General features: G+C 48.5%; 1 non-coding gene across 1 annotated transcript; it reads left to right on the top strand.

The window, feature by feature from the left end:
• The first annotated feature begins 1235 nt into the window (after positions 1 to 1235).
• Positions 1236 to 1326, top strand: TRNAY-GUA (transfer RNA tyrosine (anticodon GUA)). The gene is given in 2 exon segments: positions 1236 to 1272; positions 1291 to 1326. It is a non-coding gene; the product is annotated as a tRNA-Tyr (tRNA).
• The last annotated feature ends 12458 nt before the right edge of the window (positions 1327 to 13784 follow it).

Below are 13784 nucleotides of genomic sequence, written 5' to 3'. Positions count from 1 at the left end.
ATTATAGTAGTGGGGTTGACAAATGTGAATAAGGCAACTGAAGCGTTCTTAATTAGTTACATAATTGAGTGATTGAATGCAATCTACCTGCTTGTGTTATTGCTGTTATTATTAATTTAGTGCGCTCTATGAACACTTTCCAATCTAGCACCCGAGTCGTCGTGTGCGAGGAGAAACGACCGTCAAAATCTTAAAATATATGGACAGTTGTCCCTTACAAGCCTATTCTGTTTACACTTCATTAGAAGAGGCGTGAAACGCAGTTGTGTTTTCTTTTGGTCGCGAAGACAAGCGCGCTCTTGCAGCGGCAAGTGCAAAAAGCCTGTTGGCGCACGCCCCGCGCCTTTGAAGTGGGCATGGCGATGGCGGCCGCCGTAGCAGACGACGCAGTTGTCTTCACCCTCAACGGAGCGCGCGAGCATCGAGGCACCCTATATTTAAGCACCAGATGGCGGCCGGCAGCGACGCAGCGCATTCGGCCTATAGCCGTACCAGTTTTTAGGATTTCGAAAACGTCCTTACCCAGGGCGCTGTGGCCAAAAAAATTGTGAGCTTTTCGCGAGCCTTTTCAAAGTCATGCGTCTTTGCACCATGCGCTACATGTAACGCCCAGCAGTACGGGCTACTGCATGGCCGACGGGCCACATAGACTTTATTGTCCCGTCCGCGCAGGGTGGTCAACCTAGCCACGGTGCGGCGCACGTCTTTGCTCGCTGCTCCATACCAGACTGGAGAGAGAAGTTCTCGTGTACGTGAGCTATGGAGCGAGTTCAACTGGTGGGCGGTGCAGTGCGCGCGCCAAGGATGCCGTTATTTTGAATGGTTCGCTCGATGGAAAGCATCTGTCTACCCGCAGCGTGGGGGTAATTGCGTTTTAGAAATTCTAAAAGCTGATACGGCTATAAATAACGGCCAGGTTCAAACCTCCATTTGTATTTGTCATGTGCTTGTGAAAAAAGCATAATTGAATGTATAATGACAACCGCTGCAATGTGATGAAAATAAATCAAGAAAATAGGACAAACATAAATGTCTAATAAACCTAACAAGACAAAGCAAAACGACAAAGAATCTCCTGATGCATAACGCGACGATAGTAAACTGGAGCGCAAGCCACCGGAGTTCATTGTCCCGTCAAGGGTAAACGTAATCTATAATCTGGCACGATGACTTCTGAATAAATTGAGGCGTTACACGCCATAATTGAGGCAAAGACACCGGTTTCGAATCCGTCGCCGTCGATAGCTCAGTTGGTAGAGCGGTGGACTGTAGAGGTTTCGTGCTACTGACATCCATAGGTCGCTGGTTCGAATCCGGCTCGACGGAGGGCATTTTTTTTATCTCCGAGCGCATGTTTTCAAATCGGAAACCAGAGGGCACCTAAAACAAGACCCAGAAGACATTGGTAGCCGTTTGAATGGAGTGGCAGTTATTCTTCAAGAGCACCCAGCCGCGTTGCGTAGCCGCTGCGCTAAACACTGCCTGAACCTGGCTGTCTGTGATTCGTGCACTCTTTTCGACATCCGTAATGCCACTGGGGCCGTCCGGGAAATGTAAGCGTTTTTTCGAAAATCTGCTCAAATGACAGCTCTACTTACCCGAAAACACACAGGGAAGGCGAAAGAGCGGCTGCACGCGTTCTGCGATTCTTGGTGGGTGGAGTGGAACGAAGCCACCCAGACATTTCTCGAACTCTTTCTTGCGGTTGTTGCAGCCCTCGAAAACCTTCAAGAAGCAAACTCAGAAACAGCCATTAAACCACACCATCTCTTGATGTTCGTGGTAACCGATGCTATACGCGCAAGGTTTTTGCCCCCAATGCTTCCGTTGTCAACGCAGCTTCGGTGCCCGACAGTCGACTTAGTTCAGGGGATCGGCCATGCCGATAAAGATGAACGAGGCTGTTGTCGGGTTGCGAGAGAGGAGGTATCCGACGATACTTAAAACAGTGGAACAGCTTGCCGGGCAAGTCGATATATAGCTCGAAATGCCCCTTTTGATCGCAAGTGAAAGGCCCTTAAGGAACATTGCAATGTCAGCTGTGAGTAGTTCTTTAGGCTGCTGTTTGTATTCCTTTCCTTCCTTGACAACTTCCACGCGCAGCTTTCGGAGTGATTCAGAGAGCAAATGAGTGCCATTGAGCTTCTTTCTGCACTGCTACCCCTAAACATCGCCAGAGCGGAAAAAGTTGCAGAGGCAGAAAAAAATTCTACACTCTACTAGGGTTTATTTCGTGCAATGAGCTCTCTGGCGAAGTTCTTTGTCTGGAAACAGAAATGGAAGAACAGCCATGTTCAGTCCACATCCGCGGCACAGGCGGCTTCCCTTTGCTCGAAGGCATAGTATTCAGGCACCCGCCGTTTGCTGCACATTCTGGCCACTTTCCCCGTCAGCACCGCCGAAGCGGAACGTTCGTTTTCAAAGCTCTGAGGCCTCAAGTCTTATCTCAGAGCTACAATGGGGTGTGCAACATTCATCATGATATTTTTGTCAGTGCAGAAACTGTACGTCGCATCTTTTCGTCGACAGCTGGTGGCTTCGGCTGAATGCGTAGTCGGAACGCGATCGGAGAGACTGCTTTCCTAGTTTTTCTGAATTAGGATTCGGAATGAACGGACGATTTTACCAAACGCTAAGCTTGTAGAGAGACTCACAGAATTTTCATGTGTTCCCGCGACCATATTTAAATAGCCCTGTTTTTGCTCACCCGACAGGTTCGCGTTGAATTGAATCTGAAACTGTGGCCCTTACTTTTGTATTTGAGTAATTTTTCAGGTAAGTTCTAGTTCACTGCGTTCTCTGTTGTTTATTCTCGAAAAGGCTGTGGTACTTTGTCGCGGTTCTACAATAGGAAGCGGAAGTTATTGCAGAAAGGAGGCACTCTTCTTTGCCATCCCACGACCTATGACACTGGTTTTGATTGAAAGCACCGTTCGGATAATTAAACATTCACGTCAAACAACTTTTTTAGGCGAAAACCTTCCTTGGTTCATCAGTAGACAGAGGTTGCCCTCAAAAATGCCCGCTCTTATATCGCAATAAATAAAGAATTGGTACGAGAACAAAATTGGGGTCTACGTGGGAATCTATCTGGGGCCGCCGGCATGCGAGACGGCGACCTGGCCACTGGGGAAGTGCCAGGCATATCTAAGCGCTCGATTTGACGCTTTTATCAGTTGTCAAACATGTTATACGCAGGATAATCGTCGTCAGTTTTCAATTTCTAGAATACGAATTAGGAAAAGTGTGAAGCGAAGCTGTCACTGAGCCGCAGTTCAATTCAAAATCGTGGAAATATGCTTTGCAAAGCAAGCATGGGAGCTTCTTGGCTATAGCAACAAAAACCACGCATTTCTTAACGCACCAACGATCAAGCACTGGATGGCGCTTCATGGTGGCATGTTTGGAAACTTATCAGAGCGCCACAGATAGCGCCTAAATGCGCCTTCCGCTTCACTGAGCAATAAAATTGACAGTCTGCGCTTGCAAGTGTGGTGCGTTTATTTCATGTTCTCATTGCACTTCCGCGCAGTTACACGCGTCATCAGTATTGTGAGGACTCTTTCGAGTTTTTCCGTTTGCCTCTATAATTTCTACTGTGATCCCCATGTATCCCTTTGTTCGTTTCGTTTCGTTTCCAGTGCGATAACGAATTCCACCAGCGGAAATGCTACAGCTGCCCGTATACTGTAATACTGCGGGCAGCTCCACTCGTTCCTCTTATAAATGCTGCGCAGTAGGCCATCTACCTCAGCCATCGCCAATAGAACCTGGTCTCTTCTCTGATGAATCCCAGAAGCCAAAAGATTGCCAAAAGTGCGCCGTTGACCACATGCAAGACGAGCACTGAAGAAACGTAGCGCACAAAGTTGAGCGGCGTGCTCCGACTAAGTAATTTGAGACGATGGCCTGCCTCGTTATTTTCTGCGTGCTCAAAAGGAGATCTGGAAAGAAAACTCCTACTCATTGCGCGAAAACATAAACTGCGAGTGCCCAATCTCTAGCACTTTTCTTCTGCAGATATTCCTTGTGACAAATATGAAGCGGCCTATTTTCACGGGCGTCTGAAGAGCTCGTGTTCGCGATGTTCAGTGTCTTAATTCTATAATGCACAAAAGAAACTAATTTGCTTTTTCATAATCCACTCTTAGGCCGAATTTTTAAAAACATTACTTTTTCGCGCACTTTTGCACTCTAAAGTATTTGCATACCAAAATGGATGTTTTCCTTTGTGACGGCGCGCGAAGTAGAACAAGAAGCAAGGGAGAAAAAAGAAACTTGTGCGCCTATCGTTACCCTCGGCTCGGCTGTTCGAGCTGCCCGCGGCATCGAGTCAACGCCATCTTCGCGAATGCTTTCTTTCAGCAGACGTGGCCACCATCTGTGTCCCCACCACAGCCCTCACGACCGACCTGCCGCTGGCTGGGCACTCCAAGAAGCGCTGCGGAATCACCTCGGAGAAGGAGCCGGCTACTGCCACGAGAGCAGAGCGCAGCGCGCGAGAAGGGCAGCGCGGTCAACTCGGCGGCCCCCGCTCGCATGGCTCGTCGAGGGATCGGCTTGGTCCAGCTGCCCAAGAGAACCCACGGGGCACAAGGCGATGGCGACTACCGCCACCACCGTGTTGAAAACCAAGGGTTGCCTACTCCTTCGAGGAGCCTCCGCACGGAGGTCCATCTTCCAGGCGGAGCCGCCAGCCGTCCTACCAGAGACCTTCAGGGTAACTTTGCTCCAGAGCTTCCTCTGCTCTGTGGCTTTTGTGCGCCGGATGATTCTGTCGACAATTTCCGTGTCGCGCATTGCATTTAAACTACTCTGCTGATGCGAATGAAGGGATAATTCAGTTCATCACGCAGCGCTAGCTCAAAATGTGTCTTCTGCCCATGCATCCTCAGCAGAGTTAGTAGGGCCTCAGTAAGTGTATTATTCCGTCGCTTATCCCACATCAGAATTTCTCGGTGTCTGTAAGCTCTTTGCGGGCCTAGCGAAGGGATAGAGCGTGTTTTGGAAGGAGGGAGAAGAAACAGCTGGCCATTCGGTCTCATGAGGTGTGTCCAGATGTTGAGGCCTCTTCTCAAGCAAAAAGAATAAATTAAGTTTACTCGTTACATGGACTGTCGTGCTTGGTGTGACCGGCAAAGAGTCGGTGGCGACATCAGCGCAATTTGCGCTTTATGTATTTTGAATGCGCCGTGAAAGACAGTGCAAAAGCCGTAGTGCACTTTAGATTAGCAGGTATATGTTTGCGCTAGCACCGGTCTCTCATACTGCCTTTTATTAAGGTGGGAACTACGATCTCTCTTTGCAAGTCATACCGAGTGCTTGGTTTTATGGGTCTTAATGTACCGAAGGGACTCAGGCTGTGTGGCACGTCGTAGTGGAGGACTCCGGATAGCTTCGAGCATCTGAGTTTCTGTAATGTGCAATGATATCGTGCAGTACACGCGCCTCCAGCATTCCGCCTCCATCGTATTCCGACCACCGCGGCCGCGGTGGTCGGTTAAGAGTTAGCAGACGAGCACCATAACCAGTGATCAACCGCGGTGGCAGCGTACTGAGTGCATGTGTACAATTTAAAAATGGTTGTCGATTTGCTTACTTTCGTGCGACGACGTTGTAATCAAGAGGACACTCAAATTTTGACATCTCTGTTTATAACAGGAATAGTAATTATGCAGCAAGGTTGAACGGTAAACAGGCGCATAATAATGGATCCCGGCGAGAAGGGCAATCAAAATATTTCTCTGGAAGTCCATATTTATAGGAGAGGAAATTTAACTATGTAGGAATCTAGCCGAAAGTATTCATCAATGATTTGTGAACTGAACAGTGCGCTTGAGTCTAGTCAGAGCAGAAGTACACCGGCTTGTCGTAGCACAGATGAGAATTTATTCCTTAAATTTGTACTTATTTACCAGGTAGACCACAGCATTCAATTTTACTTCCTTTGTGGCGTCTTCAAAAAAAATTTGTGGAGCAAAAGATCAGTTTTCGATAATATTGTTTAAAGGGTGCCCTTCTGATTGTGATGGTTTGGTTTGGTTTATTGGGGTTTAACGTCCCAAAGCAAGTTAGGCTATGAGAGACGCCGTAGTGAAGGGCTCCGGAAATTTAGACCACCTGGGGTTCTTTAACGTGCACTGACATCGCACAGTACACGGGCCTCTAGAATGTCGCCTTCATCGAAATTCAGCCGCCGTGGCCGGAATCGAACCCGCGTCTTTCGGGTCAGCAGCCGAGCGCCGTAACCACTAAGCCACCGCGGCGGGGTCACTCTAATTGTGAAACGGTAAGATGGCACAACTAGGACAAGATCTAAGTGGGTAAGATTCTGAGTTTATGCATCCCTACATATCTTTACTTGGGGAAATTACGCCTCATGCGAGAACATCACTTAAACTCTAGATGCAGGGTTGTTTCTTGGGCTTTTTTCTTTGAGCCATTTTCTTGTCGTTCCTTGGCGTTTCAGGCACAGTCAATGATGGCACCTTCGTCCCTAGTATCCAGTTATGCGAGTCATCGCCACTGCCACGACGGCCCAGCTGCTGAAGCTTGGAAAGCGTCCGACCGCTCCAAGGCTTTCGGCTGCGGTGCTGCTGGTGCCCCTTCCATCCGCTTCGGTAAAACGCCTTGTAACGGCAGTTCGCTCACACTCGTGGTTAAAAGTCGCCACGAGGGGCAAGTGGTGCATCAGGTGCTGCGAAGCTACATTTTATGGCGGGAGATGCCTGGTTTCACAAAGACGCGAACGATGAAGCACGTCGTACTTCCACTTGCACAAACAGTGCTCGCAAGCCTTTTGCAAATAACGCATCTCTGGGCATTTGTAACCGTTTAAACGTAGTGGAGCCCTTGTCCGCTTATTTGTTGCCGGCGACAAAAATGCAGAATTCTACTCGTGAACTTTCCACAGTGTGTTCGCTAGCTGTGACGCCGGAACCTCAGGTTTAGAAAAGATGGCAGGTGGGCTTTACACTTCTAACTTTAAAAGTTGCTTCTGAAAGTATATAAAAACGGGCAGCAAAAATAGTTTCGTGAATAAATTTTAACTACTCGGCAGTCGTTTGCTGGCCTGCTAGTTGGCGATGTGGACTGAGGAATTCATTTATTTAGAGTAGCGGTAGAACATGGCGTGCAGAAATTAGAAACGCTATTTGAGCAAAGTCAAAAGGACTCATTTGTTTTGTGCGAAGCATATTACTAGAGCTACACTACAGCCCGTCGAGCGCTGTGGTGGAGCTACCATTGACCTTTAGCGTGACCACATGACACCACGTGACAACATGACGTCACAGCAGAGGAGAGGTGGGCTGCCGGCTAGCGCGGTCGGCCGCGGCGGTGGAGGCTCCAAATCAGAGGCGCGGAGGCTGACCACGTGACAACATGACGTCAAAGCAGAGGAGAGATGGGCTGCCGCCACGCGCGGTCGGCCGCGGCGGTGGAGGCTCCACATAAGAGGCGCTGCCTGCTGCTGCTGGGGGTACATCAATACAGTCTATAGGGAATGGTGGCGGTGGTGGAATAACTAAGGGTGTTTCCAATGTACTTTCCATGGGTGCCAAGAATGCTGTTGCTGCCGGCGCTGGAGCAGCGGTTGTACACTCTGCATTGAATTCACCGATGATCCCGTATAGAGCTGCCACGGCAATCTTTGCTACACTTCTAGTGGTTGTATTAAAAGACCAAGTATTCAACCAAGGAAAGCCATGCATTACCAAGCCCAGCCATCAATATGCTTCGCATCTGACTAGGCTTAACCTTAGCTAAGCCTCAGCCATTTTTTTAACATTACGTGTCCCGTTTGTGTTTCTCGAGAGAGAGTGTTGATCACTTGCCTTTTATTTCATTTAAAAAGCGTGCTCGACTAAAGCTCTCATTAAAAAAATGGGCAGTATAAATATGGCATTCTGTGCTAAAATTGTCGGTGAGCCTACGACAAACCTTCAGATGACAATGGTGTGTGGATGTTAATAAAAGACAACTTAGTTTTCTCAGAGTGGATTTCAAGGGATACAAATGGAAGCGGCGGTGGCTGCTAAGTGGCGGGCAGTCAGATGGGGAGATCTGCTCTGATTAATTTACCAGGGCTGACTGACGTCTAATTGGAACCTTTTGTAGAGGCCTTGGTCCTGCTTTGAATCCTAGTCGGGCTATGATGACGACGCAGTAAATTTCGCTGTTGCCGCTGGAGCAAGCCGCTGAGGGTGTCAAGAACATACTCGTGTTTGTTGTAAATAAAGGCTCATTAACATTAGTTAAATTCTAATTCCAGTACTATCTCCCCTCCATGATTCCTATGCCACTAAGCTGTTGGCTAAGTATTCTAGTAATTAGCGGTTCCGGTGAACCGCGTTGATGTGCGTGGATGAAATGCTTGACACGCCTTGTTAGCTTTCAAAGGTATAGAATAGCTTCTCGCTTACACTGTGCTTGTTTCTCTGGTTTTCGACAAGACCAGATAAGCCAGAGGTCAACCTGAGGTCACCTATACGAACAAGGTCGAAAGCGGAGTGTAAAGGTGGACGCATAGCAGACGGTGATGCAGTCGTGGTTGCAACCCACCGCTGTGGCTAAGTGGACATGAGGTTCGAATGCCGAAGATTGATCATTTTTTATTCTTTTATCCTTTCCCGACTTTGTATTTGTCGAGCGAGTTCCATCCCTGCTTTGACGGCTGCATTTTCATCTAGGGGAAATAAAAACATCTACAAGTTTGCATTTTCTACTATGTAAAACCCCAGGAATGTAGAAAACAATCCCAAGCCCCACACTGTACTGCGAGCCACATGGCCCGTAGTGTTGGTTTGGATGCGTAAACATACATTAATTAGTCATTTTCTAGAAACTGAAAGAATGGGAAGATCACATACTGCAGTATTATTAAAAGAAAATAAAAGCAAACACTAGAGATTCGGGGGTGAGGACAAGATGATGATTTTCTTGACAGATTTACTTCCTCGAACAAAATGCGTTGATAATAGTTCTTATTTTCACAAACATCATATTACCGCTCAGTGAAGAAACGTTGTGCATATATTTCATTCTCATAGAGCGTAACGGACCCCCTACTCGCATCTCCCAGCAGCGCATGCGCAGATGGCCTCATCGGGCTTGCCTGGGGGTGTACGGCCGTGTAGTTATTCGAACGCTAATAGCTCAGTCAAACAAAGCATGGCCTTATTTTGCGAATGTAAAGTCCTTTCTGTGCACGGCCCAAACGTTTAGCTGTGCACTTTACGCTTGCGTTAGAGATATACCTTTACTACATGGTTATTTGAGTCTTATTGCTACACAATTGAATTGAGAAACATTTTTCGTTGGTAATTCACTCACTTGGTTCTTCTAGGCAATCTGTAAAGCATAGAATTGTAACACCAGTCGAGGTAACAGATTTTGCTGAACTAAGAACATGGCGCGATTATGGGGATGATTTTCTGCGTTACGACTGCCGCTACTAGCACTTACTGTGAAGCGGGAGTTTCTCCGTTCCAGATACCGATCACTGCTAGACCATTTTTCGGTGACGATTGATTACACTTCATCTTGTCACAGGTGTACGCAACGACCAGCGCACGGCCCACCGTCATGTAGGGCCCAAGGCAGGCGGACTGAGCTGCACTGAGCTGTGCACTAGAGCACTGCACGGGCCTCAATCTAAGGCCCAAGCCCGGCCCAAGCTCGAGACCTGAAGCCCGAGCCCGGCCCAGGCCCGTGGCTTCAAGCCCGGGCCCGGCCCAGGCCCGCCAAATTATCGCTCTAACGAGCCCGGCCCAGCCCGTGAATCCCGGAGTGAGGCCCAGCCCGGGCCCGGCCCGGCCCGTTTCACAGTAACGCTTGAGGTATATTGCTCACTCTGAGCAAGTAGACTGCTACTAGACCAATAAGAAATTGGCCGACAAAGGCTCTGAAACCACAGTTTGGATTGCAGAAAGTTAGTTTTCTTGGCCCGTCGTTTGGGCAGTGATCGCGTGTAGGTGCGCAAAGACAAACTCGGAAGTTCCCAGAGCCAAACAAAAAAGGGCTGCATTCGCGCGTAATAGACTACTTTGCATTCCCCCATGGTTTTAATCAGTTATATTTTGCCGCCCGGAAGTATAAACATTAAAGCTGCCTAGCAAGCATCGACATGACATTTTTTTAGTGAACGCGATCTCACAGGTTGAACTCACAGCCGAACTGGTCGCCTTCCAGCAGAACTGAAAAGCTAAAAGGCTTGATTATTTCCCGGTGTGTGTTTTGAAGACTATAAGCGTCCTAAAATAATATTTTCTTCCCGAATGCATTTCTAATAGTGTATAGGTATGTTTTGGGATGACGAATGATCAATGGCCAATTAAGACCGGTTGAATTTTACTCTTACTGGTGGAGCAGAAGATAACGCGCGAACCACGTGATAACTTACAAGGAAAAACACTTGTTATGACAACCAGGCTGAAGAAGCGAGGAGTGATAGATGTGGTTATGAGATGTTTTCACAAACTCTCGCTAGCTTTTGTGGCTATTTCATTTAAGAGACGTTCCGGTCAGCTGATCAAAAAGAAAACCAAGCGCGCCTTAGTTTGTGAATTTTCTCACGTGAGAAAAAATATAGCTCTAAAATAAAAGCTATGTTTCTCGGGCTTAAGGGCCCAAGGGGAGTCAGGCTGTTTGAGACACCGAAGCAGACAGCTCCGGATCATTTCGACCACCTTTCAGCGAGCAATGATACTACAAAGTACATGGCTGTCATGCTTGCCGCCTAAACAGAAATGCGGCCGCCGAGGCTAGGAGCAAACTCTGGTTCCCCGGCTCAGTAACCAAGACACTTGATCACTATAAGCCACCTCGGCGTGCAAATAAGGAAATATATAAGTCAATGATTAAAGGTTTTTTTTTCTCAGCGCGTACTATATCCCATAGCTCATCCGTGTCTCTGCTCCAGTGCCACAGTTGTGTACTTCACTCTGCAATAGTGAATAAATAGTCGGACACCAGCCGCTTCTGTACGGACCCAAGCACGACTCGGGTCCGCAGCTGTAAGCCCGAGCCCGGCCGGGCTCGCCACTTCAGGCCCAGGCCCAGGCCCAGCCCAGGCCCGGCAGAACAGACCATGTCCCGGCCCGACCCGGCCCGCGGGCCGGGCCGGGCCCGGGCTTTTGGGCCGGCCCGAGCCCGTGCAGTGCACTACTGTGCACCACCCACTACAAGATCCGTCGGTGCTCGACACCACAGCTGTGCGTCTTCTTTACTTATCCGCTCTTTCGGCGTGGTCCGTCTCCCATTTCTAGAATGGGATGCCAGCCGCCCTCAACTGAACCGGTGTCGGCCAGATCTTGGAGATTTAACGACCTTTCCTAAGTTCTGGCCTTCCTCCATGTGCCCCTGTCATACGGCACTCGCGGTTTGAGCAACGCCAGCCCGCTCAAAACATTCTCATGCCGTCCGCCCTTCTTTCAGCACTTCTTTTGGCAGCCTTGTCGGGGACAGCGGTAAAGGGCGAAAGATCTTTTTTCCCGCGCTGACACCGACCTGCGAAATGGATTCTTGTAATGGCAGTGAAATGCGCTCGCTTTAGTTACGCTTCGTACATCCTAAGAAAGTACCCCTCTGCTATCTGACTCATGTATACTCACGTACTGTTCTGCGCCCCCAATTCGTATGCACGGACCGGATGTTTAAGATCAGTTTTTTTCTCTCTTCCGACACGTTCGATCGCATAAAACGCAGTGAGATGTAAGAGGTGCTAGGAGCCGCCAAGTCCGCGAGTAAATGTTCAGCGCTTCAGTATCTGCTCTGTGGTTGCTGCGTGACTGTGGTAAAAATCTACTGTGGAGCACATCTTTGCGCTGGTTTAGACTCGTCAGGAACGCGGAAACGGCGAAAAATAACAGCGGCGCGAAGGGGACAAGAACGGAGAAGAAATACAGCACACACGAACACGGACTTCCAGCTTTGTGTGTTGTGTGGGTTGTTTCTTCGCCTTCGCTTTCCCTTGGTTCTTCGCCGTCCTTCGCGCAGCAGTTACTTCGCGTAAATTAATTAATCAACTATCCGACAAGTTCCACTGACGTAGAAACGACTGCAAAGCAGTGACTAGCAAGTGCCGCATGTTTTGGCCGTTTTGGTTTCTATGCCTTCATAGCGGGACACAGGTTGGAGTTGCCCAGCTTCCATGCATCTCTCTCAGCTGGTGACCAGTTTATCGGGTAATTGCAGCATTCTTTGGAGCCTAGCTATGATATACAGCCAGGATTTATTACAGTAGACTTAATATAGACTGCAACTGTACGACAAGGTGTAGTTGGAACTGCATTAGAGTTGAATGGAGAGAGATTTCTCATTAAGTCGTTGCAGCAGCCTCAGACACTTTTCTTCATTTTGTGCAGGGATCAAGGAGGGCGATCACCTGGCCGCCCTGGCCGCTTCATATGGTCCCTGAGTTGGGAAGGATGACCTCAGGGGCGCATTTCATTTATTTCCTTTGAGAAATTTTCAGTCCTTTCGTTGAAACCTAGTAAACTGTGTTAAGCGCTCTAAACATTTTTCAGCTCATGCTGTTAAAATATACTGATCTTATGTCATACTGATGAAGGGTGTAACTGCGCAAAAGTGCTAGGACAACATAAAGAAACACACGACACTTGTGTTTCTTCATGTTGCCTTAACCTTTTCGCGCTGTTGCTCCTTTCAGCTGATGAGATATTTATGCTCTTTCTCAGTGCAACCCAAAATTTCCTCTATGCTTCTCCTGAGCTTTAGGAAAGATAATATACCACCGTGTTTCTTGTACTCACGCAAACAAACTCAAAACAAACAATATTTCTCAAAACAGAACTCAAAAGAAATCTGTGGATTACTTTTGAGTTCTTAATGTGTATCCTTGCATACAATAAGGAAAAATTCCAGGTGTGCACTTCAGCCTGCTTAGGTGCAGTAATGCGAGAACATTTCTCTTAAGGCGCGTTTATACTCCGACTTAACGCGCGTGCACCTGGCACGGCGACGTAACGTTAGCCAAAGCGGGACCCTCTACACTGCAACGGTGCCTTAGGCACGTGCGGAGGTTTGGAGCAGGGCTCTATCGTGCCGAGAGCGTCAGCTGCCTCCGGCGCTAGATAGCGCGTAGAAAGTACAGGGTTAACGGCGCATAAAGCCCCTCAGTGAAGCAAAAGTAAGGAAAAGCTCGGGTCTATCCGGCTTCTCTCCTTTCCTAGCGCGCCGCCGCGTAATCCAGCCTCCAGTTGGCCGAGGCGAGTTTATGTTAGGCTTGCGGGTGCAACAGACGAGGAGGCAGTGGGAAAACGTTTTTCGAAAGCGACGCGGCTCGCCGAAAGGTTTTTCGGCGCAGGATTGGTCGGGTGAACCGTGATAATGTTCTGGATCTGCGTGTATATGAGTAGAGTGGTCGTTCTCCATTCGTTAGTACGATTTTTTTTTTGAGGATTTGGTGTGAAGCGCGAGCGACAGCAGTCTTTCATTACAGTTAATACCATCTGCCATTGTTAGATGGATTGGTTCGCTCGCAGGCTAGGAAAGCAGTGTTGCGCGTTGTCTTAGCACCACCGTTTACGTTGCTGGCTATGCGAGGCTCTGCAGGTGTAGATTTGATGTCGCGCGTTACCTGGCGTATTGGTTTGGGCGTAGTCTGACTCGTTCGCGGGCTGGACTCGAGAGTTGTGCTGCATGTTCTTTAAGCCCCGCCGTTTACGCGGCTCCGTGTGCAAGTCTCGGTTTGATGATTTGCGCATTGCTGGACGTATTTGTTTTGTTGCAGATGGACTCCTCCGCTCACGAACTCGACACTA

Source organism: Amblyomma mixtum, chromosome 3 (assembly GCF_055824585.1).
Source record: "Amblyomma mixtum isolate Tamu chromosome 3, ASM5582458v1, whole genome shotgun sequence".
In the NCBI taxonomy this organism is placed as follows: domain Eukaryota; kingdom Metazoa; phylum Arthropoda; class Arachnida; order Ixodida; family Ixodidae; genus Amblyomma; species Amblyomma mixtum.
The sequence above is the reverse complement of the archived record's forward strand: the minus strand, read 5'-3'. Positions and strand labels throughout refer to the sequence as shown.